The sequence below is a fragment of the Rosa rugosa genome, chromosome 7 (genome assembly GCF_958449725.1).
Source record: "Rosa rugosa chromosome 7, drRosRugo1.1, whole genome shotgun sequence".
Classification (NCBI taxonomy): domain Eukaryota; kingdom Viridiplantae; phylum Streptophyta; class Magnoliopsida; order Rosales; family Rosaceae; genus Rosa; species Rosa rugosa.
This window is the reverse complement of record NC_084826.1, coordinates 31,697,631-31,724,796: the sequence shown is the minus strand read 5'-3', so window position 1 is coordinate 31,724,796 and position 27,166 is coordinate 31,697,631. Positions and strand designations below refer to the sequence as shown.

The following is a 27,166-nucleotide window of genomic DNA, read 5'->3' as shown; positions in this document are numbered from 1 at the left end:
ATACCCCACATTTTCTATTCAAACATCAACCAACAATACCCCACATTTGAATAGAAAATAAGAGTTTTCCACTTATGAGAGAAAGAAGAAGCGATACACATCTGGCGAGGTGTCTTTTGAACTTGAACTTTTCATAGTGAACACTTATCGGATTTACCTTGCGACGTAGTGAATATAAATCTTGAACTATTCGCTTTTATAGTAAGCCAAGACAATAAGTGTCACACATATCGAATCTAACACATTTCGGTTCATACGGTTGTGTTCATTTTGGTCCTGAACAGATCCCGATTTCATGAGAGCTCTAGAGAATGTAGCCATGTAGTTCTCATAGATGCGACCCACATCACTCTCATATAGGTGACACTAATTAAGAATATCTTGCCATATTCCTTTTAATTGAAGGATATTAGTATCATTAAGAATATTAAATATTCACCCTACACTTCTGCAGGTAACACACTTGCACACCATAGGAATGAGTAATAGTGTGTTCTACATTTTAAATCTCCCTAACCAGTTTGCCTATTGAACCTAGACCATGGGATCTCCAATCAACTAGGTTAGGTTTCCGCCAGGTTGATTCATTGAATTGGCATCAAACCCATTCCCCTCGATGTAAACACAACTTGCTCTTTTGGTAGGCCTTTTGTCAAAGGGTCTGCAATATTTTCCTTTGACTTCACATAATCAATGGAAATAATTCCATTATTGAGCAATTGTTTTATTGTGTTATGTCTTCGCCTTATATGCCTTGACTTTCCATTATATATGCTATTTTTGGCTCTAGCTTGAGTTGCCATGTTATCACAATAGACACAAATAGCAGTCAAAGGCTTAGGCCACAATGAAATATCTTCTAAGAAATTTCGAAGCCATTTCGCTTCTTCGGCTGCCTTATCTAAAGCTATGAATTCTGATTCCATTGTTGAACGTGCAATGCACGTTTGTTTGGACGATTTCCAAGAGACTGCTGCTCCACCAAGTGTAAATACATATCCACTTGTTGATTTGGATTCAGTGCTATCCGAAATCCAGTTTGCATAGCTATATCCTTCCAACACTGCAGGATATTTCTTATAATGTAGTCCATAGTTAATGGTATGTTTTAAATACCTTAATAATCTTACAAGAGCATTCCAATGATCCTTTCCTGGATTGCTTGTATATCGACTAAGTCTACTCACCGAATAAGCTATATCCGGTCTAGTACTATTCATGATATACATTAAGCTTCCAATCACTTGGGAATACTTTAATTGGGCTACACCTTCACCAATATATTTTTCAAGTTTAGTGTTGGGATCAAAAGGAGTAGAAACAGGTCTATCATCATAATGCCCAAACTTCTTTAATACGTTTTCCACATAGTGAGATTGAGTAAGTAAATACCCATCATCATCTCTTATAATTTTGATTCCGAGTATTACATCCGCTTTGCCCATATCTTTCATGTCAAAGCAAGAACTCAAGAATTTCTTTGTGGAATTAATTACATCTTTATTTGTTCCCATGATGAGCATGTCATCAACGTAGAGGCATACAATGACACATGAATTATTTTGAAAATTCTTAATGTATACACACTTATCGCATTCATTAATTTTGAATCCATACGATGTCATTGTGTGATCAAATTTTTCGTGTCATTGTTTAGGTGCTTGTTTTAATCCATATAAGGATTTTACAAGTCTACACACCTTTTTCTCTTGACCTTTAACTACAAAACCTTCCGGTTGTTCCATGTACACTTCTTCTAATTCACCATTTAAAAATGCGGTCTTTACGTCCATTTGGTGAATGTCCATATTATAGACAGATGCAATCGCTATAAGCATCCTAATAGAAGTGATTCTAGAGACCGGAGCATAGGTGTCAAAGAAATCTTGCCCTTCTTTTTGGCGGTACCCTTTGGCTACTAGACGGGCCTTAAATTTTTCTATAGTACCATCCGGCTTTAATTTCTTCTTGAAAATCCATTTAAAACCAATTGGTTTATTACCGGGAGGTAAGTCTACCAATTGCCAAGTATTATTTTGCATAATGGATTCCATTTCACTATTAATTGCTTCCTTCCAAAGAAGAGCATCAGGGGAGAACATTGCTTCCTTATATGTTCGTGGTTCTCCCTCGGTTAAATAAGTCAAGAAATCAGGTCCAAAGTCTTTTGTGACTCTCTTCCTTTTACTTGCTCTTCTAGGTTCATTTTCATCATTCTCTTGAACATTAGATGATGCTATTTGGTCTATATTGCTAACATCACGTACTCTTTTGTTTGTGTTGCTAATCCTTTCTTCCTTGTATGGAAAAATATGTTCAAAGAACTCAGCATCACAACTTTCTATTATTGTATTCACGTGTATGTCAGCAATTTCAGATTTGATGACCAAAAATCTATAAGCTGCACTATTCATTGCATATCCGATAAATACACAATCTATAGTTTTCGGTCCAAGTTTTGTTCTCTTTGGAAGAGGAACTCTAACTTTAGCAAGACAACCCCACAATTTAAGCTTTCTGTAAGAAGGGATTTTCCCTTTCCAAACTTCATAAGGAGACTTAGTAGTCTTTTTATGAGGGATTCTGTTTAATATAGTATTTGCAGCAAAGAGAGCATCACCCCACAAATTGTGTGGAACTCCAGAACTATTGAGCATGGAATTTATCATTTCTTTAAACGTTCTATTTTTACGCTCTGCAACTCCATTTTGTTGTGGAGTGTAAGGTGCAGTCGTTTGATGAATAATTCCATGGGAAGAACAAAAATCTGAAAATTCATTAGATTCATATTCTCCACCTCTATCCGATCTTATGATCTTAATTTTTCTGTCAAGTTGATTCTCAACTTCTGCCTTGTATGTTTTAAACATTTCCAAGGCTTCATCTTTGCTATGTATTAAATACACATAGCAGTATTTGCTGCAATCATCTATAAAGGAAATGTACTAATTTTTTCCCCCACGAGATGGTGTTGCTTTGAAGTCACAAAGGTCAGTATGTACCAGACCTAATACTTCATTGGACATTTCCACCGATTTGAAAGGTTGTCTCTTAAACTTAGACTCTGTGCAAATTTCACATTTGTGTACAGCAGCTTTTCCAGGATTTCACTTTGATAGCAATCCTAAGTTTACCATCCTAGTTAAAGAACGATAATTCACATGGCCTAATCTAGCATGCCATAAATCAATAGACTCAAGCAAGTAGGTAGAAGCCTTATTTATATTATTACACACATCAGTTGGCAATACATTGAGTTTAAAGAGACCATATGCAAGATAGCCCTTTCCTACAAATATCCCACCTTTGGTGAGTACAAACTTATCAGATTCAAATACAAGCTTAAAGCCCTTGTTGCTTAAAATGGGACCAGAAACTAGATTCTTTCTGATCTCAGGGACGTGCAGCACATCCAGGAGAGCCAATTGTTTGCCAGAAGTGAGTTTCAGTATCACCTTTCCCTTCCCTTTCACAGCAGATGTTGATGCATTTCCCATGAACAGATTTTCACCTTCAATTTCTTGATAGGTAGTGAACAAACTCCTATCAGAGCATATGTGCTTTGTTGCACCAGTGTCCACCCACCAATCCTTGGTGTCTCCAACCATATTAACCTCATAAACCACAGCAACAAAATCAGTATCAATAGCCACATGTGCTTGATTGTTGTTACCTTGATTTCCAGCGGTGTTTTGGTCCTTTCTATGACGACAAACCTGTGCTCTATGGCCTGGTTTCCCACATACCCAACAGCCTCCTTTAGTTTTGAAATTTTTCCCTTTTGGAGCAAAGGATGAACCTTTTGTTGGGGCTTTGCCTTTGTTCTTCTTCTGCAAAGTGGGCTTAGACTTGGTTGAGTCTCCTTCCACAATGTTTGCTTTGGCTTCAAAGGATGAGACTTCATTCTTCTCATTCATTCTATTTCCTTCTTCAACCCGAAGCTTCAAAACCAGTTTTTCCACAGACAATTCTTCAGTCAAGTGCTTCAAGGTTTGCTTAAAATCTTTCCAGGATGGAGGAAGCTTCTCTATGAATGCACCCACTTGAAATTTTTCATCGAGGTTCATGCCTTCGGTATGCAATTCATGAATGATGATATGCAATTCTTCAACTTGGTTGAGAACTGACTTGTGATCCACCATCCTGTAGTTCATGAACTTGCCGACGATGAACTTGCCTGCACTTGCAGCTTGTGACAGATACTTCTTCTCTAATGACTCCCATAGTTCCTTTGCAGTCTTGCAAGTCACATAAACGTCATAGAGGGTGTTATCCAATCCATTGAGGATATAGTTCCTGCATAGGAACTCACTGTGTGTCCAAGCATCTATTGCATTCAAAGTTTCCTTTGAGATTGGAAGTTCTTCTGCCACAGGTTTCTCTTGAGAAATCACATGGGCCAAGTTGAATGTTGTGAGGTAAAACAACATTTTCTGTTGCCAGCGCTTGAAATCAACTCCCTTGAATTGCTCTGGCTTCTCAGCATGAGAGTTGTTCTTAAAAACGTTCCGCGATTGATCCATTGTTATTTCTGTCTTAGATTGTTAGAAATAGGTACTGTAAGTGACAGATCAATTCAAGAAACAGAAATACGTCCCTACACAGTTGCTGTAGATCTTCTAGGACGTCTGCCCTGCAGGATTCAACTCTCAATCCAAGGTTAGCAGTGTTGCCTTGGATTCTATCGCGAACGTCAATCTGTGTTTTCTCTCAGAAGATTTTATGGAAGATATGTGAGTCTCAAAAACTGATGTATTGAGAATTGGCCTTTGTGAGTCTTTTATAGAGTTCAGATTGAACTAGTATGAGAAGTTACAACTGTTCGATTTGAATTTCAAAATCGAACAAATGTGTCCTTTGTAATTGTAACTGCTCTCATATCTATCTGAAACAAAGAAAGACGTCAAAAGACGTCTGTTCGGGCAAGACAACTGTTCGGGCCTGAGACCCAAGGCCTAGTCTTTGATCACCACAATGTAATTTGCATATTAGGAGTACTATAGTCGGCGCATCCTAATTTAGGACTGCAACAATGTATCTATCCTAATATCTGCAAATGAACAAAGTACCAACAGGATGCTCTTCAGGCTTATCATGATGCATAGGTGAAAAATTCCGATGTGCTTCGAGAAAAATTGAAATCAAAGGCTAGGTTGATGTTCTTATTATTTGGTCCTTTTTTTTTATATATTTTTTTATGGGTTTTTATGTTGTTGTGATGAGGTGATGAGGAGCTTATGAATCTGGGTGACATTTGATCTAAAGGTTGTAAATTTTTGGGCTCTGGTTGATGGTTTGTGCTCCAAGAAGTTATCTTTCTTAATAGCATTTGGCTAACTTTCGATGTGCTTCGAGAAAAATTGAAATAAAAAAGCTATGGTTTTTTTTTTTTGGATAAGAAAAGTTTAGGTAAGAGGGAGGCTTCCCTACACTATCAAAGCCAGGGAAAACCTACGACCTCAACCCAACAGGACTTACGAAACTGGCCAATGTCCCAGCCCAGCCCATTGGTATGGAATTATGTAGGACATGTTCTAGATTGCCCACCAAATGAGAGATTGTTGGTAACGGGGATCGAACTTGTGTGAGTTTACACCTCAAGTCCGCGCTTGCCAACTGAACCAACTCTCATTGGCAATAAAAAAAGCTATGTTGGTGGTCTTGCTATGTAGTTTTTTTTTTTTTTTTTTTCGGGTGTTTAATTTCTGGAATTGGGGATCTTGATTTTCATGGTTTGTCAGGTCAAGGATTTTCTTGATTTTCATGGTTTGATCTTAATATCTCACTCTTGGATGATTAGTGGATTGTGAAACAGAAAGAGAAAGAAGTCAACGATGGTTGATGACCGAGAGAGAGATTTTTTTTTTATCACTAAAAAGACGAAATTGCCCTTAAAAATATGACAGAAAACATAAAAACTAACAGAGCAATTAACGGCCTGTATCGAAAATGGGTCGGGATCCATAATCCATGTATTTATGTTGCAGTTTTGGAAAGGGTGGGTCTATTCAGACCTCCCAATTTACTATTTGGACCTCTCTTCATTTTTTTGCCACTGAACTTCCTGATTTACCCCTATTTTATCTATTTACACCTGTGTTATATATGCGATGTTCCAATAATAAAAGAAAAAAAAAATTTGCACCTCCAAACTCCAATTAGCTTTCATGATCAACTGGGAGCACACCCAAAAAAAAAAAAAATCTTTTAAGATAAACGTTTTCTTTGTTTTTGATAATTACGTTCGACTAATTTGAACTATCAATTTCAAACCCCATTTTGTGTTCTTCAAACAATTTGGCATTACTTGATGCAGTTGAAGTTGGATTCCCATTGGAGCAATTTAAAGAACCTTATAATTCTTGATTGCTCAACTAGGTTTGATGAATCTTTGTCAATCCTTTTTGGGTTGAGAGAAAAGTCATTGAAAGTAAGTCTTGACTCTATTTTTGTTTTCTGATTTCAAAGATATATATATTGACATTGAAATTGCATAAATTTAAATTTAAATATTTCAAATATCATCTAATCTATAATGTATAGAATCTAATAATAAACTTGAGATGAAACAATGAAGACGTCTCAAGCTCCTAGAGCCAGTGACAACCAATTAGGTGATGGGTACGAGAAGAGAGAGAGGGAATGAGAAGGAAGACATGAAGGAATAGTGAGGAAGAGGGAAAGGAGAATAGAGAGAGGATTACAATAGAGTGTTGGAGAGAAAGAGAGATGTCTACTGCTCAGATCATTTGATACATGTTTTTCTTTTTCTGTTTTCCAGTTTTGATCAAAACGTGTTTCTTCCTCTTCTTAATCTTTGATTAGATAGTGATTTCAAATAAATAAGATGGAGTAGTTATTTCTGTAATACCCCGAAAAATCCAAATTAATTTCCGTAGATTTTTAGAAATGATTTCACGATAGTGGGAGCGAGTACGAGGCTTGGAGAAGTTATGGAATTAGTTCGAACGATTAATTTTCGAAAACGAACGTTATTTAGGAGGTCTCAAAAAGTGACTTTTTATACGTTCAAAATTTGGGAAAACTTCCTTCATGAAAGTTGTAGAGCTCGTCGATACGAGTTCGTGGACATGTGGAACGCAATATTTGGAGTTCGTATGAATAAGTTATGAATTTTTGAAAATTGGGAATTTTCTATAAATAGGAAATTTTCTGATTTTATTTTCATTTAAGGACGAAAAAAAAGTTCTTTTTGCGGAAAAGCCCCCAGCCCTCTCCGTTCTCTCTCCTCTGTTTCTCGTCAGACCCGGCGGGTTTTCTCCGACCCGACCCGGACTTTTCTCTCTCCTCCGGCATCCTCCGGCCACGACCCGGCCTTCCCCGAGCTCGCCGTCGCACGCACAGCCTCCCTCTGGCCTCCCCTTGCATCGCCGCTGCTCCCAGATGGAGATCGAAGACACCCAGCCATGCAAACCCGACCCGGCCGGAAATCCCCGATTCCGGCGTTGCATGGGCCGATCGTTCCCATTTTCGTGATCTCCTCTTCATGCTGATCATCCCCATGTAAGCCTTTCATCACGATTTTGTGTATAGAACGCTAGATCATGGTTTGACTTTTTCGACGTCCCTGATTTAATCTGAAATCTGATCGGACGCACAGGATTAATCCGACTTCCAAGCTTGATCTAGGACGATCTAGGCCAAACCAGACTTAGCTCCAGGTATGGAAGTCGATCACCCTTTCATTTTGAACCAGTTTGTAGTTGGTCACTTTGCCATCAGAGGTGGTTGACCGGCGTTGACCGCCCACTGACCACCGCTTGTGGCGGCGCATCAGACCATATTTCGAGTTTTCATTATCTAGGCGATGATCTATGCATCCATACGAGCGTTTTGATATATAACATGGTCATGTTAGAAAAAGTTGATAAATAGTGGATTTACGTTTTGACGTTACTATTTAACGTTTTTACGTTTATCTTCGGTTTACGATCTGTGAAGATCTGACCATCGGTTTTGCTTCAATTTTGGATATGTTGATCGTATGACTGTCCCGGTGACTTTGTGAGGTCACGGGCGAAGATCCGACCGTTGGATCTTCGTATAATTGAGAAATAGTGATTCGGAAGGCGATTCGTGAGAATCCGACCGTCGGATTTTCATATAATTTTATGGAGATGTTTGTTAGAGTGATTCAAGAAGATCTGACCGTTGGATCTTTATGATAATTTTGGAGGATGATCCTAAGGGCGATCCGTGAGGATCCGACCGTTGGATCATCATATAAATTCGATCTGGCCGTTGGATCATCATTAAATTAGAATCCGACCGTTGGATTTCCGTATATGTGTGGTTTATGAATGATTGCTAAGTTAAGATCGTATCTGACTAGGTGATTGACGGTTTGAGTTAGTGGACGATTGTGGATCGTATTTTGAGCGGAATTGAAGACGCAGCGGGATTATCGAGGTGAGTAAACCTCACGTGGTTCATATTACGAACCGAGTACTTTTAATTAATTTATTTTTTTGTCGTCATTGTGTGAACTATAGTTGGTATTAATGGGCATTCCTGTGTGAATGTCTATCTATATATATATTATTTATGTGAAATAATATGTATTGTTGAAATTGTGAGATATTATGTACTGTTATGGTTGTGTCGAGTTTATTGTTGAAAAGCAACAATATTGTGAGAGGTATTAAATTTATTGTTGAGAAACAATAAATTGTTGATTTGTTGAGATATATTGATCTGTGGAGATCAATAGGTCACGGGGGTGACCATGGCATCTATTAGTGAACCACGCCCTTGTACCGGGTAGGTGGAAACTAATAGCATTAAATCGTGAACCACGCCCTCGCGCCGGGTAGGTGGAAACGATCAGTTAGAGCTCTAGTCTGTCTGCCAAATGTTGAGTGACCTTATGAGGGTAACGGGGAGTGACTCATAAGTGTATAATATATATATATATATATATATTTATATATATATGAGAGTGAGAAAGTGAAGTGGTTTTGTGGTGATCATTGTAATTGTGATGTTTCTACATTTCTATACTTGAGTTAAAGGAAATGTATTTTATTAAATCAACAGTTCTTCTTGTTTACTCATACTGGCTGTAAAAAGCTTACCGGGTTTTGTGTTGTTGCAACTCCCGGTACACTATTCAAATTGTGTAGCGGGTAATCCTACAGGACAGGAGAACCAGAACGGTGATCGTGCGGTTAGAGCGATTGTTAGAGTTTTACAGCAATTGTACGTTGTGAGGTGTGTTATGCTCATTTGAGCTTTACAATATTGCTTGTGAGAGTGAATTGTAATAATGAACTCGAAGTTTCGAGATTTGGATTTTGTAATTGTAATTATTCATGTTTCGGATTTGAATTTATTATTCAAAATTCGGGGCGTGACAATTTCAAAGTTTGAATTTTAACTTTCTAAATTTTGTGGATAGGGATAGAATTGGAGAGAGAACTGCAAGATGTAAGAGAGGAGCTGCAGCTCCCATGATGTAGATGCAGGTTTTTTTTATTATTTTTTATATATTTGTAGAGGGGTAAATTTGGTTTTAAAATTGGGTAAAAAATGAAGGAGGTCCAAATAGCAAATTGGGAGGTCTGAATAGAACCACAACCACCCATAAAAACCTTATTTAATAATGGCGAATAGTTCATGTACTGTTTGAAAAATTTTCCCATATAGAAATTCTATATGATAAAAACACAGACGTAAAATTAATTTTCATATTAAATTTATATAGATAAAATATATACTATGGAAATGGAAGTATTAGCTCATAAGAACAGATACAATATTTCTCTTGAATTGGTTGAAGCAAATGTTGGGTTCAAGCAAATGTTGATACTTATAGACTTGGTCACCCCGACAAAATTGAATCTGGAGATGCATTGAGGAATAGTGATGATGGTAGGGTATAAAGAGAAATTTTTTGGTACATCATTGTAACGCGCAATAGATCAAGTAAACTTAGTTCGATATAGAAGTAGACTTAGTTTGATAAGAGATGTACTAATTTGATATAGAAGTACAATAGTCACATACTAGTTTACCAATGAATGAACTAGGAGATTCCGGCTTTATTTTTTTGTAATCCGGGTTTCAACTTTTGCTAGGCCTATTGTTGGGCTTTGCCCTATTTAATGAATTAATCTTTCCCAAAAAAAAAAAAAATATTTAACAATGAATGAAGGCATTTTACCTTTGAATCGAATTAGTTTACTTGATGTATCGGTAATGTATAATAGATGATACAAAGAAACTATTAGAAGTAGAACTCACGAACTAACACCTCATCAAACACAATAATTTTTTCTTGGAAGGTCAAAGAAACACTAATGTGGTACTTATGATATTGACATTCAAGTCAATAATCAACATTGATTATTGAAAGAAATCACATGAGAAGAGATTAGATTTACAAGTATTGCTGGTTGATGGAGAATCGACATAATCATTTAATTTTCAAATTGAATTCACCTCTTAAGGTGTTGATTCAAATGCTACGAATGTTCAATTGAAAGTCCAATGAGACTCAGACCCATCATTCAACAAAATACTTAAGCACTCGAGTGTACATAACAACTATTTATTGACCTGGACAAAAATTAGTGTTCAATTTAAAACCCCATCAATATAGTAAGAGCAAGTAGGGTATCGTTCTGGCTGAGGATTATTTATTCTTGCAAAAATAAATGTTAGACAAAACAAAATAAAATATATATTTACATATTATTTACGATTTACACAAGAAAGGGGTTTTTTGGATTTTATTTCTAAATTAGGAACTAATTATATACAAGTGACACATCAAAACACAGAATCAAGTAGATTAATTATGAATGGAACGAAACATAAATAGAGTTAACCACTATTAACACTCTGGCAAGATTTCAAAGCATCAATCACGAATCAAAATATGTTATAGCAAGAAATCAATCAAGAACAGAGAAAAACGCATACAAAGTCCTTTTTACTTCCCTTAATTAAATTAACTAGATGAACGCACCATAGTTAACCCTATTAAGCATGAAATTACTAGTGGTAGCTAATCACTAACAAGAACACAATAAACACATTAAGCACATATGGAAGTTTGATCAATTTAAGCCAAGATAACTAGCTTATCATGCAAAACTCATTGTTGATTTACCTAAGGAATTATAGGTTTTCCACTTCAATTATTAAGACCTAGAACACTAGAAATCCTAATATGGATTCAATTACATGCTCATCAATCAAAGTATGCATCCTAAGATCAATTAACTCATAACGATGGGTTATTCGCATAAAACCAACAATCATGCATAACAATATTGAAATCGCAATTAACATTCTAAAAACCTAAAACCTAAAACATGCTTCCTAGTATTCGAAAACTACATATATAAATTTAACACTTCATTCTATCATGAATTCACGAATCATATTCAATTAAAACCAAAATCAAATCCAAAATTAGTTTTACAAAGAAACAAAATCAAAAACATTAAAAAGTGGTCATTGATTATACGCATTTATATGCGTGTAATTATATTTAAAACACTATAAATAAGCAAATCCGCATGTCAATTAATATGTAATTAATCCGTTTTTATTTATTTTGTAGAAAATAAGCGGAATTGCGGAAACGAGAGGAAATTGTGCAAAAATGGAGCAATTTGGAGTTTCCGACAAAAGGACGAAATAGTCAATGCAGGTCAACCGTTGTCAACAACATTAAGGGAGCGGAATCCAACCACATTCGATAATATGTTGTGGAAGTGCATTGAGAAGAAAGAATAAAGAAGAATTGAGGAAAAGAAAGAAGAAAAAAAATAAAAATAATAATAAGTTTGCTGACGTCATGGTGACGTCAGCATGGCTGATCCTTCTTCCTTTCACCCACGTGCTCTTCTTCTTTCCTTTTTCTTTTAATTTTTTTTCCTCTCCTTGTCCACTTACAGGCGGCCACGTGGCAGCCCTATCTCTTTTCACACCTGCAGCCACCGAGACCTCACCCTAAATTAAATCCCATTCCATTCTTCCTCTCTGGACAGAATATCACGCCCAGAACCATTATCCATTTCCAATTCCTTTCTCTTCCTCAAGAACAGCCGCACACAACCACATTTCATTCTCCAATTTTTCTTCTTCTTCACCGAAACCTCACCTCACCACAAATCCTCTCCTTCTCCATTTTCTTCCTCCTCATCTTTTCTTTCCTCCTCAGTCCTCACCAAGATCTCTTCCTCACCAAGATATACCTCACCAAGATCCACTTCACATCGTCAAGATCCACCTCACTAAGATTCTATTTTCCTCATCAATTCCACAAATTTCAAAGGAGAATCCCAAGCATCAAGAATTTCATCACCATTAAATTTGGGTAAAAGTGGGGAGTCATAAATCAAGGCTAGCCATAATTGCTTTATAGCAATTTGTGGCTTGTTCTTGGTACTCCTACTTCTCTTCACTTTGTTCCTCTTAAAATTATGTATATTGATGTTTGTTTCTTGATGGGTAGTGAGTAGATTTGTTGTTGGGGGTTAGGGTTGTGTGCCCTTGCCCAAATTTTACGTAAAGGATGCCTATTTTAATGTCATTGATGCAATTTATTTTATTGGATGCTTATATCAATTTTTTTTGGGTTGAAATGCATGTCTAGGAGCCTAGTCAACTCTAGGGTATGTATTTTGAGCATGTCTAGGACGGAATTAAAGGCTTGACCTCCTTTAATTCCTAAGCTAGAACCCTCAATTTGGTATTGTAGGGGTTATAAGCATGGTGATTTACACCCGCCGCGTGATTGCGAGGGTGAATCGCTTAGTGGTCTAATTATTGAGCCGATGTCTATGAACAAAATTCTAGTAGTGTTTATGCCAATTAGAGCGACTTAGAGACCCTTAAACCGGCTCTACATCTTTCTAATTGAGTTTGTGTGACCCTTGAAACGGCACATTAATACCGTAATTGAGAATATATGGTCCTTGAGCCTTGAACCGCCTAGGATACGACTACTGCCAAATGAAGAATTTTGCATCTACATTAAATTAGCTTCCGGCACATAGGATTTGGGTGAAGGAATCTCCCTAGCACCCAACACTCTCTTGTCTTGAATTTTTTCGCAAACTACTTTAGCATTGCATTTTTCATTTTTAGCAATTTTCTATTTTTGGTTCTCATATTTAGTTTAAGTCTTCACAATTCAAAATCACAATTTCGGATACTTGTTGCTAGGATAATTTGTATTTGTGCTTAGTTTTCCGTAACTAAGTGGGGGTTCCCTATTCCCTTGGGTACGATACTTGGAGCTTAATTTATTTGCCCTAAACTTGATGACCGTGTTGTATTACGCGTGAGGCGCTAGTATAGGCACCGAATCAGTCATGGTTATACTTTTAAATCCTTCAAGAACGCAAGAAGTTTCAAAGGTGGTGGAATGGATGAGGATCACGGCAAGGATGCTTGAATGGAGATGGATGATGCTTCACGATCTTAAACTTTGAAGAATAATGAAGTTGCTGAAACTATGAGAGAAGAAGGAGACGAGTTTGTGTGTATGATTCTGAATTTTGTGGTATGTATAACGTCTTCAAAAACCTCCCTATATATAGTGCATGGCTACCCCAAGTATCAAGGTTGAAATCCACTTCAATGACATCATTCAACCAATCAAAATATTCCTTGAGAAGTAGAGAACAATCTTGATTATTCTTTGTAATTTTCATTGCCGAAATTATGCATCTTCCCTCAATTTGGTCTTCATTCAACTTGTATGTAATCAAGAAACCTAAATCAATATTTATTCTCTTTATTTTCTTTTTCATAATTCACACGAACTAGATATTCTCCAAAAATCTCCCCTTTTTGATGAATTGCCGAAATCTTTTCTTCTTTTCCTTTATTGTGCACGGAAAAAACCAAATATTATGGGAATCATACTCTCAAAGACGTCATGAATGATTCTAGAGACTAGCTCACAAGCAAGTCAAATGTTTCAAGAATAGGGCTAGACTTCTTCAATTGGACATTTCGAAGCCCATCTTCATTTGTGATGCAAACTTTGACATTCTAGAACATTCTTGAACAATCTTGAGTCATCTTCAAGCCGCAACATCTCCTAGCCTTCTTAGGTATCCTGGTATTACTAGGACTCCTAATGCAAACAGGTTTCCTAGTCCATTCAGGACTCTTCATTTCTGATATGTTCTAGAATCTTCCTGAGCTCTCCAACAGGGACTCCTAGTCATGTTAGGTTTCATTTTTCTAGCAGGAATGGGTTTCCTTGTCTAACTGGAATTCTGTCATTTCTGCATATCATTTCCACGTGCTCACTCCTAATTGACTTAGAATTCCTACTTCAACTGAGATTCCTTCTCCTAGTCGGATTGGGAAAACATCATTTCTCCACTTCTTGTCATTTATGCTCAAATTACTCCTTGCCTTCCATTTCTAGATTCAAAAGTACCTAAAAACAAAAACTAAGTTAGAAATGATAATGTTAAGGAAATAACTAAGTAAAATGTAGAGAGAATAACATTAAAAACATAGCAAATATTGCTCCTATCATTTATCAAGAACAAACACCACAAGTACCTAGACACAGGGCTGAGCGGGAGTCAAGCATGCACTATTGAGAAGCAGCAGACACAGACACTGATCGGGACAGTTCCGGTGGAAGCTTTTTCCTCACTTTACCATTCTGGTAAGTCTTACTTTGTCCCACATTGCAAATGGTAAGTAAACAAATCCTGCCCATACCCTTTATACATGCATTTACTAGTGGTAAGCAACTACGCTCATTCCTACCGTTACTCTGTCAATATTTCCACATGTATTTGACTTAGGCATAAGAGAGTCTTTGGCCGGCAACCCCGGTTTTCTCTCTGACCTTTCGTGTCTTACTTTTGATAGGTATAAGATCTTCTACTACTGTTAATAGCATTGGTGATTCTAGGTCTACTCTGGGACCTATATAGATATCGAGTTTTTGATATTTTCAAGTCATGTGTTTTTGAAAGAAAACATGTTATTTTTCAATAAATTGCAATCTTCGGATAATTGTACAATACTAATATAGCATGGTTTTCTAACCCTTCCCCACCTACTTGTAATTTAAAATTATTTGAAAACTGTTTGTTCATGATCAATTTATTTTCCTGAAAGAAGACAAGATTTCGTTAATCTCATAGCCATAACTACACATACAATAATACATTGAACTTGTGACCTAAATCAGTAGGCAACACTACAAGAAAAAATAGCAAAAGCGAGGAATTTTATTGTGACAACCCAAAAATCGTCGCAAAAACTTGGCAAATACGAGGAAATTTCAGTTGTCGCACATGATCCCATCGGCGACAACCAATTTGTCGCATAAAGTAGGAATTTCCAAGAAATTGACAGTTGTCGCCCATATGACATTATGCGACACCCAATTCCTCGCAAAATGTTAATTAGGCGACAATTTCTACTAATTGTCGGTTAATGTTTCTGTGACAACTTTAACTTCCTCGCAAAAGATTAATTAGGCAACAATTTCTACCAATTGTCGGTTAATGTTTATGTGACAACTTTAACTTCCTCGCAAAAGATTAATTAAGCGACGATTTCTGTGAATTGTTGCTTAATATTTATGTGACAACTAGATTTTTGTCACTAAAGACTGATTTAGCGACCTCTTATGTGAGTTGTCAGTTAATAATTATGTGACAACCTTACCTTTCTCGCTAAAAATCAATTTAGCGACAACTTTATCGAGTTGTAGCTTAATGTTTATGTGACAATTTGAATTTCCTCGCTGAAAATCAATTTGGCGACAACTTTATCGGGTTGTCGCTTTATGTTTATGTGACAATTTGAATTTCCTCATTGAAAATCAATTTTGCGACAACTTTATTGAGTTGTCGCTTAATGTTTATGTGACAATTTGAATTTCCTCGCTGAAAATCAATTTGGCGACAACTTTATCGAGTTGTCGTTTAATGTTTATGTGACAATTTCAATTTCCTCACTGAAAACTAATTAAGCGACGACTTCTACTAGTTGTCGGTTAATGTTTATGTGACAACTTCAATTTCCTCGTAAAAGACCAATTAAGCGACGACTTTTACAGGTTATCGCTTGATGACTATGTGACAACCTGAACTTCCTCACTGAAAATAAATTAGGCGACAACTTCTACGAGTTGTCGGTTAATGTTAATTTGACAACTTTAATTTTCTCGCAAAAGGCCAATTAGGTGACGAGCTCAACGGGTTGTCGCTTAATGTTTATGTGACAACTTGAAATTCATCGCTAAAAACCAATTAGGCGACGACTTCTATCAATGGTCGATTAATGTTTATGTGATAATTTTAATTTTCTTGCAAACGACCAATTAAGTGACAACTACAGGTTATCGCTTAATATTTGTGTGACAACTTGAACTTCCTCACTGAAAATCAATTAGAGAATGACTTGTATGTGTTGTCGGTTAATGCTTATGTGATAACCTCTCACAAAAAAATAATTAGGCAACGACTTCTACAGATTGTTACTTAATGATTATGTGGCAGATTTGGGTGAGGCGGAATTCTCTTAAGGTGAATCTGGGTGAGGTGAAACCTCTCAAAGCAGATTTGGGTGAGGCAAAATCTCCTCAATGCGAATATGAGTGAAGTGAAACCACTCAAAGAGCATTTGGTGAGGCAAAATCTCCTCAAGGCGAATGTAGGTGAAATGAAACCTCTCAAAGCGGATTTAGGTGAGGTGAAATCTCCTCAATGCTAATATGGGTGAAGTGAAACCACTCAAAGAGCATTTGGGTGAGGCAAAATCTCCTCAAGGCGAATCTGGGTGAGGTGAAACCTCTTAAAGCGGATTTAGGTGAGGTGAAATATCCTCAAGGCAAATCTGAGTGAGGTAAAACCTCTCAAGGCGGATTCGAGTAAGGCAAAATTCCCTCAAGGTAAATCTGTGTAAGTAGAAATCCCCACAAGATAAACATGGGTGAGGAATAATCCCCTCAAGGAAAATTTGGGTGAAGAGAATTCCCCTTGAGGCAATCTCAGTAAAGAGAAATCTCTTCAAGGCAAATCTAAGTGAGGTTAATAAATTAAATATTTCAAAAGAAAATTCTTTTTCAAAATATTTTCAATATATCCCTGTATAAACTGATATTTTAATTCTTTGGATGAAGTAAAGAAAATGGTTTATGCATTAATTCAAAAAAAAAAAAAAATTATGCAAGTTCTAGACTTGACGGCAAGTCAAACAGGTCGGCTAATTCCATTCATCATCCACCTCTTCCCCATAAATATACGTATAGCCAGACAGAGCTTTGTGTCTCTGTTGATGAACATCCCCTTGTCCACCTTAATTCAAAGCTATGCTCTACAATCTCAATTATCTTATCATTGAACCAGCTAGCAGCTAGCAGAACAGCCAATCATATTGACCCTCAATGACGATTACAAAGGAATAGATTTATTTCCTTAAGGAAAAAAAAAAGAAAAAGAAAAAAAAGAAGAAGAAGAATGTGACTATTATTTTTGTAAATAGATAAGTTCTGCACACTTGTTTATGGCCTTATTGTTCTTGAATGTAATAGAGTAAGATTATGATTAGTCTTGTTGCTTATGATAACAGGTCGGTGGCATTGAGAGGAATTTAGATTACGAGTGTAACGTCCCGAACCTAAATTCACCTGTTTACTAGTCATTTGGACGGTAAGTGACAACTACTTTCACTTTTATGTTGTTTCGATACTTTTAGTGGCCCTAAAAGTTGACTTTTTGTTCGGGTCAAAATTTGAGAAAATGTTCTTCATGGAAGTTGTAGAGGACGTTAAACCGAGCGCGTGCATATGTGGTACGTAAAAATCGGAGCTCGCATGCGAAAGTTATAAGCGAAATAGTAAAGTTACTGTTCATTAGTAGTTAGTATATATTTGAAATTTTTTTTACTATGGCCGGTAACTCTTTTCTCTCTCCCCCTTTCCCCCCGTTTTCTTCTTCCTCTCCCCGAGCTGTCGCTCTCTCTTTCTCTCCTCTGCAACTCCGATTGCTTTCTCTTTCCGGCCACCAAAAAGCGTGAAACCGGTGGCTACGGACTCGTCTCGACTTCCTCTTGGCGCTGGCGGTGGTGGCTCACGGCGGCTTGGCCAGAAAACGACGCATCAAGCCTTAGAAGTTTACTGTAGCAGTTTGAGTCAACGCCGATTTCTTCCTATTCCGGCCACCTCCGACGACGAACCATAATCATTTGGAAGCGGCTTGCGATGTAGATGATGCTCCCCAAATCTTTTGCAACGATTTGCAGTGTAGAGGAAGAATCGACGATTGGAAGATTACGGTCACTATTCACAGTTTGAGTTCAAGCTTCTCCTTAATTGTTGAGGTACTTCCGCTCATTTTCTAACTTAGTTACAGTTGAAAGAATTATTGGGTCCGTTGAGTAGGTGCTGCTGTCAAAGTTTGGTGGCCATCGGAGCTGGTGGCGGTGGCGGCGGCGCCGCCACTGTGGGCGGCGGTAGCGGCGGCTAGGGTAGCTTTTTAATTTCGATTTCTGGCTAGTTGAATTCTATAATTATCATAGAGATTGTATGTGAAGTTTGGTAATTTTTGGAGGAGTTTGGAATTAATTGTGAATTTCCGAAGTTCGAAGTTTTGTGATTGAATTGTGGGAAATCCGACGGCCGGATTTCCCTCGTTTTCATTGTGGATTATGTAAATTGAGGAATTGGTGTTGTGGAAGAGATTTGGGTGGAATTTGAGAAGTAATGGAGATAGGGATTTTCGGGTTTCGTTTAGGTTCGTATTTATTTTATCGGATTGCCGTTTACGGAAATATAATTGCGTACAGGGCAATGTTGCGAGCTACGGCTAGATGAAGGAACTCGTTTTCGTGGTCGCCAACTAGTACTGTGAGTGGACTTTTGTTTTAAATAACGATGCATGCATTTATTTTCTTAAAATAATGCTCTAGTGATTATTCATATTACTTTTTGAGGAAATTGATTTCGAATTATATCATGGTTTTGCTTTCAATAATGAGTTTCAAAGGTTGGTTTTGATTTATATTATTATTTGATGAATTCCCTAATTTCCGAGGTAAATTTCCGGAATTAAGCATATCCCTAATCACCGAGTTAAGCTCCTGAAAGATTTTTAAGATGAGTTTCAATGGGGTTGGATATTCTCAATTGTTTACTGACTTTCGGTTTTAGCATTGGGAATGCCTAATTAAGGATTTTGGATTGGGTTGGCTTCTTGGAGATTTTGAGAGATTTTTTGGAAATGGGATTTACCTATACTAATTTCCGGTTTTGGTCACGGATTTGAGAATATTTGGGCGTGTGGGACACGCCGTCGATTTATTCCTATTTCTCACTTATCCATTTTGAGATTGAGAGTAATCTTGGCGTGCGGGGTCACGTCGTTGAATACATGGTTTCTATCTCGTGAGAAATATGGGGAAGCTACATGGATTTACTGGTTTTCGATGATTTTTCCTCACCATACGCGGCTTATGTGATTAGGTCTCCTCCTCACTGACTTTGTGTTGGTGAGTGGCAGTTGAGGTAGCTTGTTCTCCTCCTCACCTACTTTGTGTTGGTGAGTGGCAGTAGAGGTGATTTATTCTCCTCCTCACGTGGGTGGCAGTCGAGGTTATTAGTTCTCCTCCTCGCACAATCTATGTGTGAGTGGCAGTTGAGGGTAGGTAGAGCCTGGGAGGCTCCATTTCCCGTATGGTGATATCTCTTCCCCATATCCTATCATTTCTCGACTAGCGGGGCCTAGTCTGATTTCCGTGTAACCAGCGGGGCTGGTCTTATCCTGTTGAGTATTGGAGTTTCGATCTTTTTTCTCAGTTGTTTCTGACTAGCGGGGCTAGTCGGTTTTTCTTGAGCGGAGCTTCTCGTGATTTGTTTTCTAAATCGTTGCATGCATCGAGAGTTTTTAAGGAAATAAATGGGGAAAGTATAAAATTTCTTTCGTTTAGAATTGTTTATTTTTGTCCACTTACACTAACGTGTTTTCAATACTTTTCCCCTGGGCCCTTCGGTTTCAAATGCCCAGTTTGCAGGCGAATTAGTTGAGGTCGGGCGTACACGAAATTGAGGCATAGTCAGCAGCATGGCTTCCGCATCTGCCTTTGAATTAGGTTTTCCTCATATACCTTTCTGTTAGAATTGCTCTGATTACCTATGGGATTTATGTTATTCAAGTTGAGATATGTGTTTTGTGAATTGGAGATTGATGTTGATTTGGGGAGCAGGGTGGCTCCAGGGGCATAAGGATGATTCGATTGAGAAGTGTAAATGTTCCCTACAGGTTTGGGTTGCCCATTTTAGGGGAAATTCCGCCAAATTTTTGGTAGAATTTCTTCTAAGGTGGGCCCCGCAGGGTCACTTCGGATTTCAGGGTGAAATCCGGGGCGGGTCCTGTCAACGAGAATCTTTCTATAAATTTTTTGGAGCAAACTTTGATTGGATTGGAAAGGTATGCTAATTCTAATTCAATATACTATATATATATATAGTTTACCTGATTGGCTTATATAAACAATAATATTAGAGGAATTCAATATATATATATATATATATATATATATATATATAGTTGATATTGCATCCCTTATTTTTGCCTTACTTGAATGTACTTTTTGTCATTTCATATATGTTGTTTTCTGATATATATGTAATATATTATAATCATTCAAAACTTGGTCAAATGAAAAAGTAAAATAGTCATAACTCTGCAGCATGTATGGATCCCCTTACTACTAAGAGTTCTAGTTGGTCTTACAAGGAGAGTTCCGATAGTATTCTTTTTTTATTGTCTAGATGAGACTTGAATTGCTTATTGATGGTTAAGTTAGCAAATAGTACTTTGTCACAGTGGTGACTTAAGTTGTCCCTTCGGTGGAAAGGACATGGAATGTTAGAAGGAATCATGGTTGCATTGTTTCCTTAAGCTGATTGTGTGAGTTGTTGATTGATGTTCATGAGTTACTCATACGGGCTTGCAAAAGCTTACCGGGTTTGTTGTGTGACAATCCAGTGCACCATTCAAACGGTGTATGGGTTAATCCTGCAGGTCAGGGAAATCGTGGCTGAAGCTGAGGTAGCTTGTTGGCAGCAGAACATGTAGAAAGCAAATTTTGTTGGCTTTGCCATTGTTATGACTTCCGCTATGTAGTAAGCTCTGAGGAGCATTTACGTTTTATTTTGTGATGACAATTTAATTCGTAAGCATATACAACACTGTGGAGTGGGTTAATATTGACATAGTGGGTTCAGGGCATCAATATGTACTTGGTTTAAAAGGGAGTAAGGTTTCTAGGTATTTTGTATTGATGGCTGAACGATCACGCATATATAATTATGAGATTGTATATGGATTTTTATTTATGTTAAAAATCAGAGGCGTGACAATGCAAAATTCTCTAAAGGAGGGGTTTAAATTATTTAATGAACAATCCACTGATCTTGGAGGTTTACGAGTGAATTCTCCAACTATTGCAGCATCAATGTTTCATAACTATTACAAGCATCTATTTGTCAGTCGTGTTTTTCAGAATGTGGATGATTCCTGCGCGGTGTTATATAAGACGCTTCCCCAGATCCCTACGTATTTTTGGGAATTTATTAAATTTCAGCATATGAAGTCTCCTTTTCCGTTGCTAGATCTAAAGATGTTGGTCAAGTTAAGGTACTATTTTCCATTATTTCATTCCTTTTACAATTTTTTCTTGTCAATATTTGATGGAACTGTGTACAATCTTCATTGTAGGCAGGTGCAGTTCATGGATATGGTCTTTGTTGATTGCTCTGTAGAACCCAAACTGGGGGCCCCTATTTATGATCTATACGTTAATGGACTTTCGAAAGATATGACAGAGCAAATGCTCATTGATCATTTCTCAAGGTTTGGAGGTGTTGTCCGTGGTATGTGAAATTGTAAATTCTCTATTTTATGCTTTGTTTTTGAGATTTGTTATGTGGGACTAACTCTGTGTCTTTCTTTTTAGCACTCATCCCTCAAAAGCAGTTTTTGAATAAAGTAGCCAAGTTGTTTTATGGATTTGTTGCCTATCATGATAAAGACTGCCATTTTAGCCATACAGGCTACGCATGATATGGTATGTTTCTATTTGTCGACAAGACTGTCTTTTAGTTGTTTATGCAAATTTCAATTTTAGATGCATCATCAGGTATATATGTTACTATTTGTCGACAAGACTATGTCTTTTAGTTCATGTTTATGAAAATTTCGATTTTAGACGCATACTGAGATTATGGTTGCTGCATATACATTGAGTTACATATATGCTTTTGGTCAAACTATGAAGCCTGATAATTGTTTTTTCTGTTGAAATCAGTTGTCTCCCAAAAACATGCTTACTGTTTTTAGTAATAAAGTTGCAGGTTTTAAGTATAACTGTTTCCATATTACAAATTAAATTTGTTTTGAGATTGATCAACAGTAAACAGATGTGTTGCACAAAGCAATTCATTAACTTAAAAGAGGACCAGGAATTTGTGTTTTTACCTCTTAAGCTATATTTGTATTGTCTTTGAAAGAAGTTTAAATTGTGAAACAGCGTTGCACATGATCTTTGAACTCGTATTTGGATACTTAGTGACTTCTCTTATGTCATAAAGATGTTGATTTCTTTTTGGATAACTTGTGCAGTGGTTAGATCGGAGAAGGTTGTGGGTAAAACTAGTCAACCCTTATCCACATGGACTAGAAGTAGACCTAGCTTTCTGGAATAACTATTGTCCTCAACTTTTGGTGCATGCTGTTCAGCAACGGTGGTGAGTGACTTAACTATTCACTATTCTAATATCTGTTTATGATGCGCTTTTGCTGTACTGTATTTTGCTAAGTCGGTAACCATTCAATTTTTGTTTTTTAGTGTGAAACAACTTTGTGGCGCAGATGGAGAGCTCCTCAAAAAATTGAGAACTATATCTCCTGCTCTTATTGAGCATGTCTATCGGCTTCACATGGATAAATATCCTGTGTTGGAGCCGATAGACAGTGAAATGGAGGTGATCGTGACCGAACTGTTACGCCTGTTTGAAGGTTGTTATCCTCTAAATACTATTTTTCTATTTGGGGCACCGGTAAGTATTGGATATTTTTATTTGGGGTTTTAAATTTTTTCGACCCAATGATCGATCTTATACCTGTTCATCTTTTTAGGGAGTAGGAAAATCCACTATTTCTAAAGCTTTGGCCATAGAGGCCAAAGCTGTGCTTTTTCAACTCTCCCCGTCTTCAATTGTTTAAAGGGTAAGGGTGTTATGTTTGGCTGTGGTTGTTTATGTACATTCGTGCATTGTTTTCGTATTTTTTAAATTGAAAAATAATGCAATTAATTTAGTAGAAATGCGTTATTGTGCTGCTTTAGTTTTACTAGTGTTGCTCTAATTTGTGTAGAGTGAGGATATCGTGCATGCTTTGTTTGCAGTTGCTAAATGCTCTCGGCCTCCTGTGGTCTTTTTAGATGAAATCGAAGCACTACTGCCATATGTAATACTTGCTCTCTCTTTGTTATACGGTTAATAGTCTATGGTGTCACTGTGTATGCTTAATACTATTTCCACAGGTTATCTTTATCTTCATTATGAACACCGATAGTATCATAAGCCCCTTGGGTATCTTGATTTCCTGATGTATCATCTATATCGCCGTCCTCATCCTCCCCTATATCATCTCCATCACCCGTTACATGTGCATTACCCATTGAAAAAAGATCGTTCATCATATCAAGAATACCTGTATTGTGTTCAGATGCATCAACTGGGCTATTCGGAATAGTTTGACTCTGCACTTCATTCTGTTCTCCGTGATATATCCATGGGTTATATGTTGTAACCATGCCATTTTTCAATAAATGGATCTTGACCACGGTTAAAGGGTGTGAATTTGTGTTATTGGACTTCATACACGGACATGAGATCTGATTATTCGCATTCACATGATGCTTTGCAACCTCAAGAAAAGAGTTAACCCCTTCTTTAAACGCATTAGTAAACCGAAAATTTGGATATGAACCCCACTGAATCCACTCCCTATCCATTCTCGTTGGGTCAAATTCTCAATAAGCTCTGATTCTCGTTGGGTCAAATTCTCAATAAGCTAGGATTCTCGTTGGGCCAAATTCTCAATAAGCTCTGATTCTCGTTGGGTCAAATTCTCAATAAGCTCTGATTCTCGTTGGGCCAAATTCTCAATAAGCTCTGCCTGCTCCTCACTGAATTTTTGACAGATCGAAGAGGTTGATTGAGATATGGGACTGCAACCGTGAGAAGAAACAAACAATCAAACTCCAAGCTCAAAGTTAATTGCTTTTTCTTCTTCTTGTTGTTTCCGTTATTTATATTAATTTTTTTTCTTTCTCCGCGAAGCTGGAGAATTCCAGGTCAGGCCAACATTCCTTTTCCTTTGTGAAATAGGTTTCTTAATGCAAAACGTATTCTCAGAGCTAATCTAGTGATGAAACATCCCTTTTTTTTTTTTTTTATCCTAAAGGGAATAAATCAGTTCCTTTCCTTTGTGAAATAGGTTTCTTTATGCAAAATCTATTCCCAGAGCTAAACTAAATCTCGGACCAAAACTTGTCATGGAAACACGCGGGCATAGTTCAACATATCCCTTCCCAATTAAGTAGTCACTTTAGTGAGCGTTTCAACCTCATTGCAAACGCGCTCGGTGGTCTAGAGCCACTTGACTTGGGTAAATGAAGTTCACAAGAACCTTCATTATATTCTGTATCTAGATCCCCATAAACATACGTAGTGACCACATTCATAAGCTGCATGTTCAGTTATTCGGAAACTACCAAACTAACAAGGTAGTGGAGTACAATGACATCCATTTCGAGAGAATATGTATTCTCGTAGTCGATTCCAGGGCGTTTTCTGAGAAGCCTTGAGCCATAAGGCAAGATTACCATCTTTTTTTCTCATCATGCTATCTAACGAAGACCTATTAATATTAACAGGTTTTATGTTAGGAGGTGTTGGCATCTCAGGCCCAAAATCCTTCCTCTTCGTTAGTGAATCCAATTCAACCTGGATCACATATTTCCATTTAGGCCAATTTTCTCTACGTTGGCATTCTTCAACGGAGTAAGGTTCGATGTCATTGGTTTCAATAATCCCAAGTCCTCATGTACACTAGTGTAGTTTGTAGAGATCTCTATATTCTCAGGAATTGGTTCTAACATTGAGGCGTCCCCCAACGATGTCACTTAGACATAACCACAATCCAGAATATTCTCATGAGACGGATTTTGAGTATCAATGATCAATGGATCAAGTTGTGCCAAACTCGCTCTCTTCCTAGGGCCAGAATTCATCGAACCTATGGGTCTCCTACGCTCTCTAGCAGAACCCATGACCTATGACGCCATTATGCCACCTGTGGCGTCACTATACCACCATCCAAGGTGGTGGTGCTGTGCCCATCTCTTCTGGGTAGTGCCATGTCCTCTTGTGGGGACATCAATCCTTGCAGGCATGTTTGCAGCAGGTATATGTGATCTCATTACTTTTAGGGAATCGAGATGAGATATAGTGGGGACAGACCATGACAATTCCTATCGTTTATGTTGAACGTTGATGTTCTAATTAGCGGACTTATAGTTGGAGATTTATATCCAATACACACACACACACACACACACACACACACACACACACACATATATATATAGGGTCCGGATCAAGGGACACACAATTGTACACAATTTTTTACACTTCTCATGAGCTCATAGATTTTAAAACATTCAATGGTTTAGATTAAGTGTGAGAATGACATGGCATTTGATTTATTTCCTAACAAAAAAGAAAAAACAAGAGACAAATAAAAGTGGATTAAACTGTTTTATTTTTTTTTTTCTATTAATGCTTCCCATAATATTTCCTCAGCTTGTATTTTTGGGTTGGAATTTTGGGATTAATTGTTTCCCTTGTTATTTTCTTCAACTTTTGGTAATGAAGTTTAACATCACTGATGGCAACGGTTTCCCCAGGTGGGGTATTTCAACTGGGTTTCTTCAGCCCAGGTAGTTCCAAAACCCCAAGTGTACAAGAACATTATTCTAGTCAGAAACGTCATTTGGGTTGCGAATCAAGGCACCCCAATCCAGACAAATTTGCATAAGCTGGAAAATCATTGATGGTCCATAGCACAGCTGCACGGATGGTAAAATAAGATTCGGTCATCTTATCATAAGTCTTAAGACCCTTCTCCCACAGCTCCTTCGGCTCATCAATCAATGGATGCAAAAATATATCAATATCTTTTCCTGGTGATTGAGGTCCTGAAATCAATAATGCCAACATGGAGAATGGTTTTTTTCATGCATTTCCATGGGGGCAGGTTATACGGAACCACCACCATAGGCCGCATATAAGAAGTACTCATGTTCCCAAAAGGATTGAAGCCGTCAGTTGCAAGGCCTAATCTGACATTTCGTGGATCTTTCGCAAAATCAGGATACATCTTATCAAACTCTTTCCAAGCTACAGAGTCAGCCGGATGTCTCATCTCACCCTCCACATCAACTCGTTTATCCTTATGCCATCTCATGTCATTAGATGTGTGTCTAGATCTGAACAATCTTTGTAACCTTGGTTTCAATGGAAACTATCGCAACACTTTTTTAGGAACCTTTTTTTTTTTCTGTTCACGATCACTGTTCTTATATCGTGGCTCATTACACACCGGACATTTGTCTTTCCCTTCATTCTCTTTGTAGAACAAGGCACAATCATATTTACAAACATGAATGGTTTCATACCCCAAGCCAATACCTTTTAAGATCTTCTTGCAAGCATAATATGATTCTGGGATATTATTTGGCTTCGGACACATCTTCTTCATCATTTTTAATATGGTATCAACAGACTTGTTGGTCCAGAGATTGTCAACTTTGCAGTGAATCAACTCCACAACAAATGTTAAAACTGAATATTCTATGCAACCAGGGTAGAGTTCTCGTTCAGCTTCTTGCAGTAACTTATCGTACTATTAGTTTGGTCAACTTTCTCTTACTGTTAATTGTGTATGGTGTCGGTTTGTATGCTTTGCACCAAGTTCGCATTTGGTATTGGTTACCTCTGTTACATGTATGCCTTATTTTTACAGCATATTGCAATTTGGTCAGCTGTATGTGTACTTATGTTTTCCATGTGTACAGC

The 27,166-nt window shown here is 37.4% G+C and overlaps 1 long non-coding RNA gene across 5 annotated transcripts; it reads left to right on the top strand.

The window, feature by feature from the left end:
* Window positions 1-17,944: 17,944 nt before the first annotated feature.
* LOC133723408 (uncharacterized) lies at window positions 17,945-23,799 on the top strand. Of its 5 annotated transcripts, none has more exons than XR_009852988.1 (11): window positions 17,945-18,342; window positions 18,808-18,868; window positions 20,025-20,109; window positions 20,224-20,447; window positions 21,009-21,659; window positions 21,741-21,895; window positions 21,979-22,089; window positions 22,644-22,768; window positions 22,870-23,080; window positions 23,160-23,249; window positions 23,397-23,799. It is a non-coding gene; the product is annotated as an uncharacterized LOC133723408 (long non-coding RNA). The 5 variants fall into 5 exon arrangements; XR_009852989.1 differs by having other exon boundaries at window positions 20,025-20,447; window positions 23,397-23,489; window positions 23,566-23,799; XR_009852991.1 differs by having other exon boundaries at window positions 20,025-20,447; window positions 23,428-23,799.
* Window positions 23,800-27,166: the final 3,367 nt, after the last annotated feature.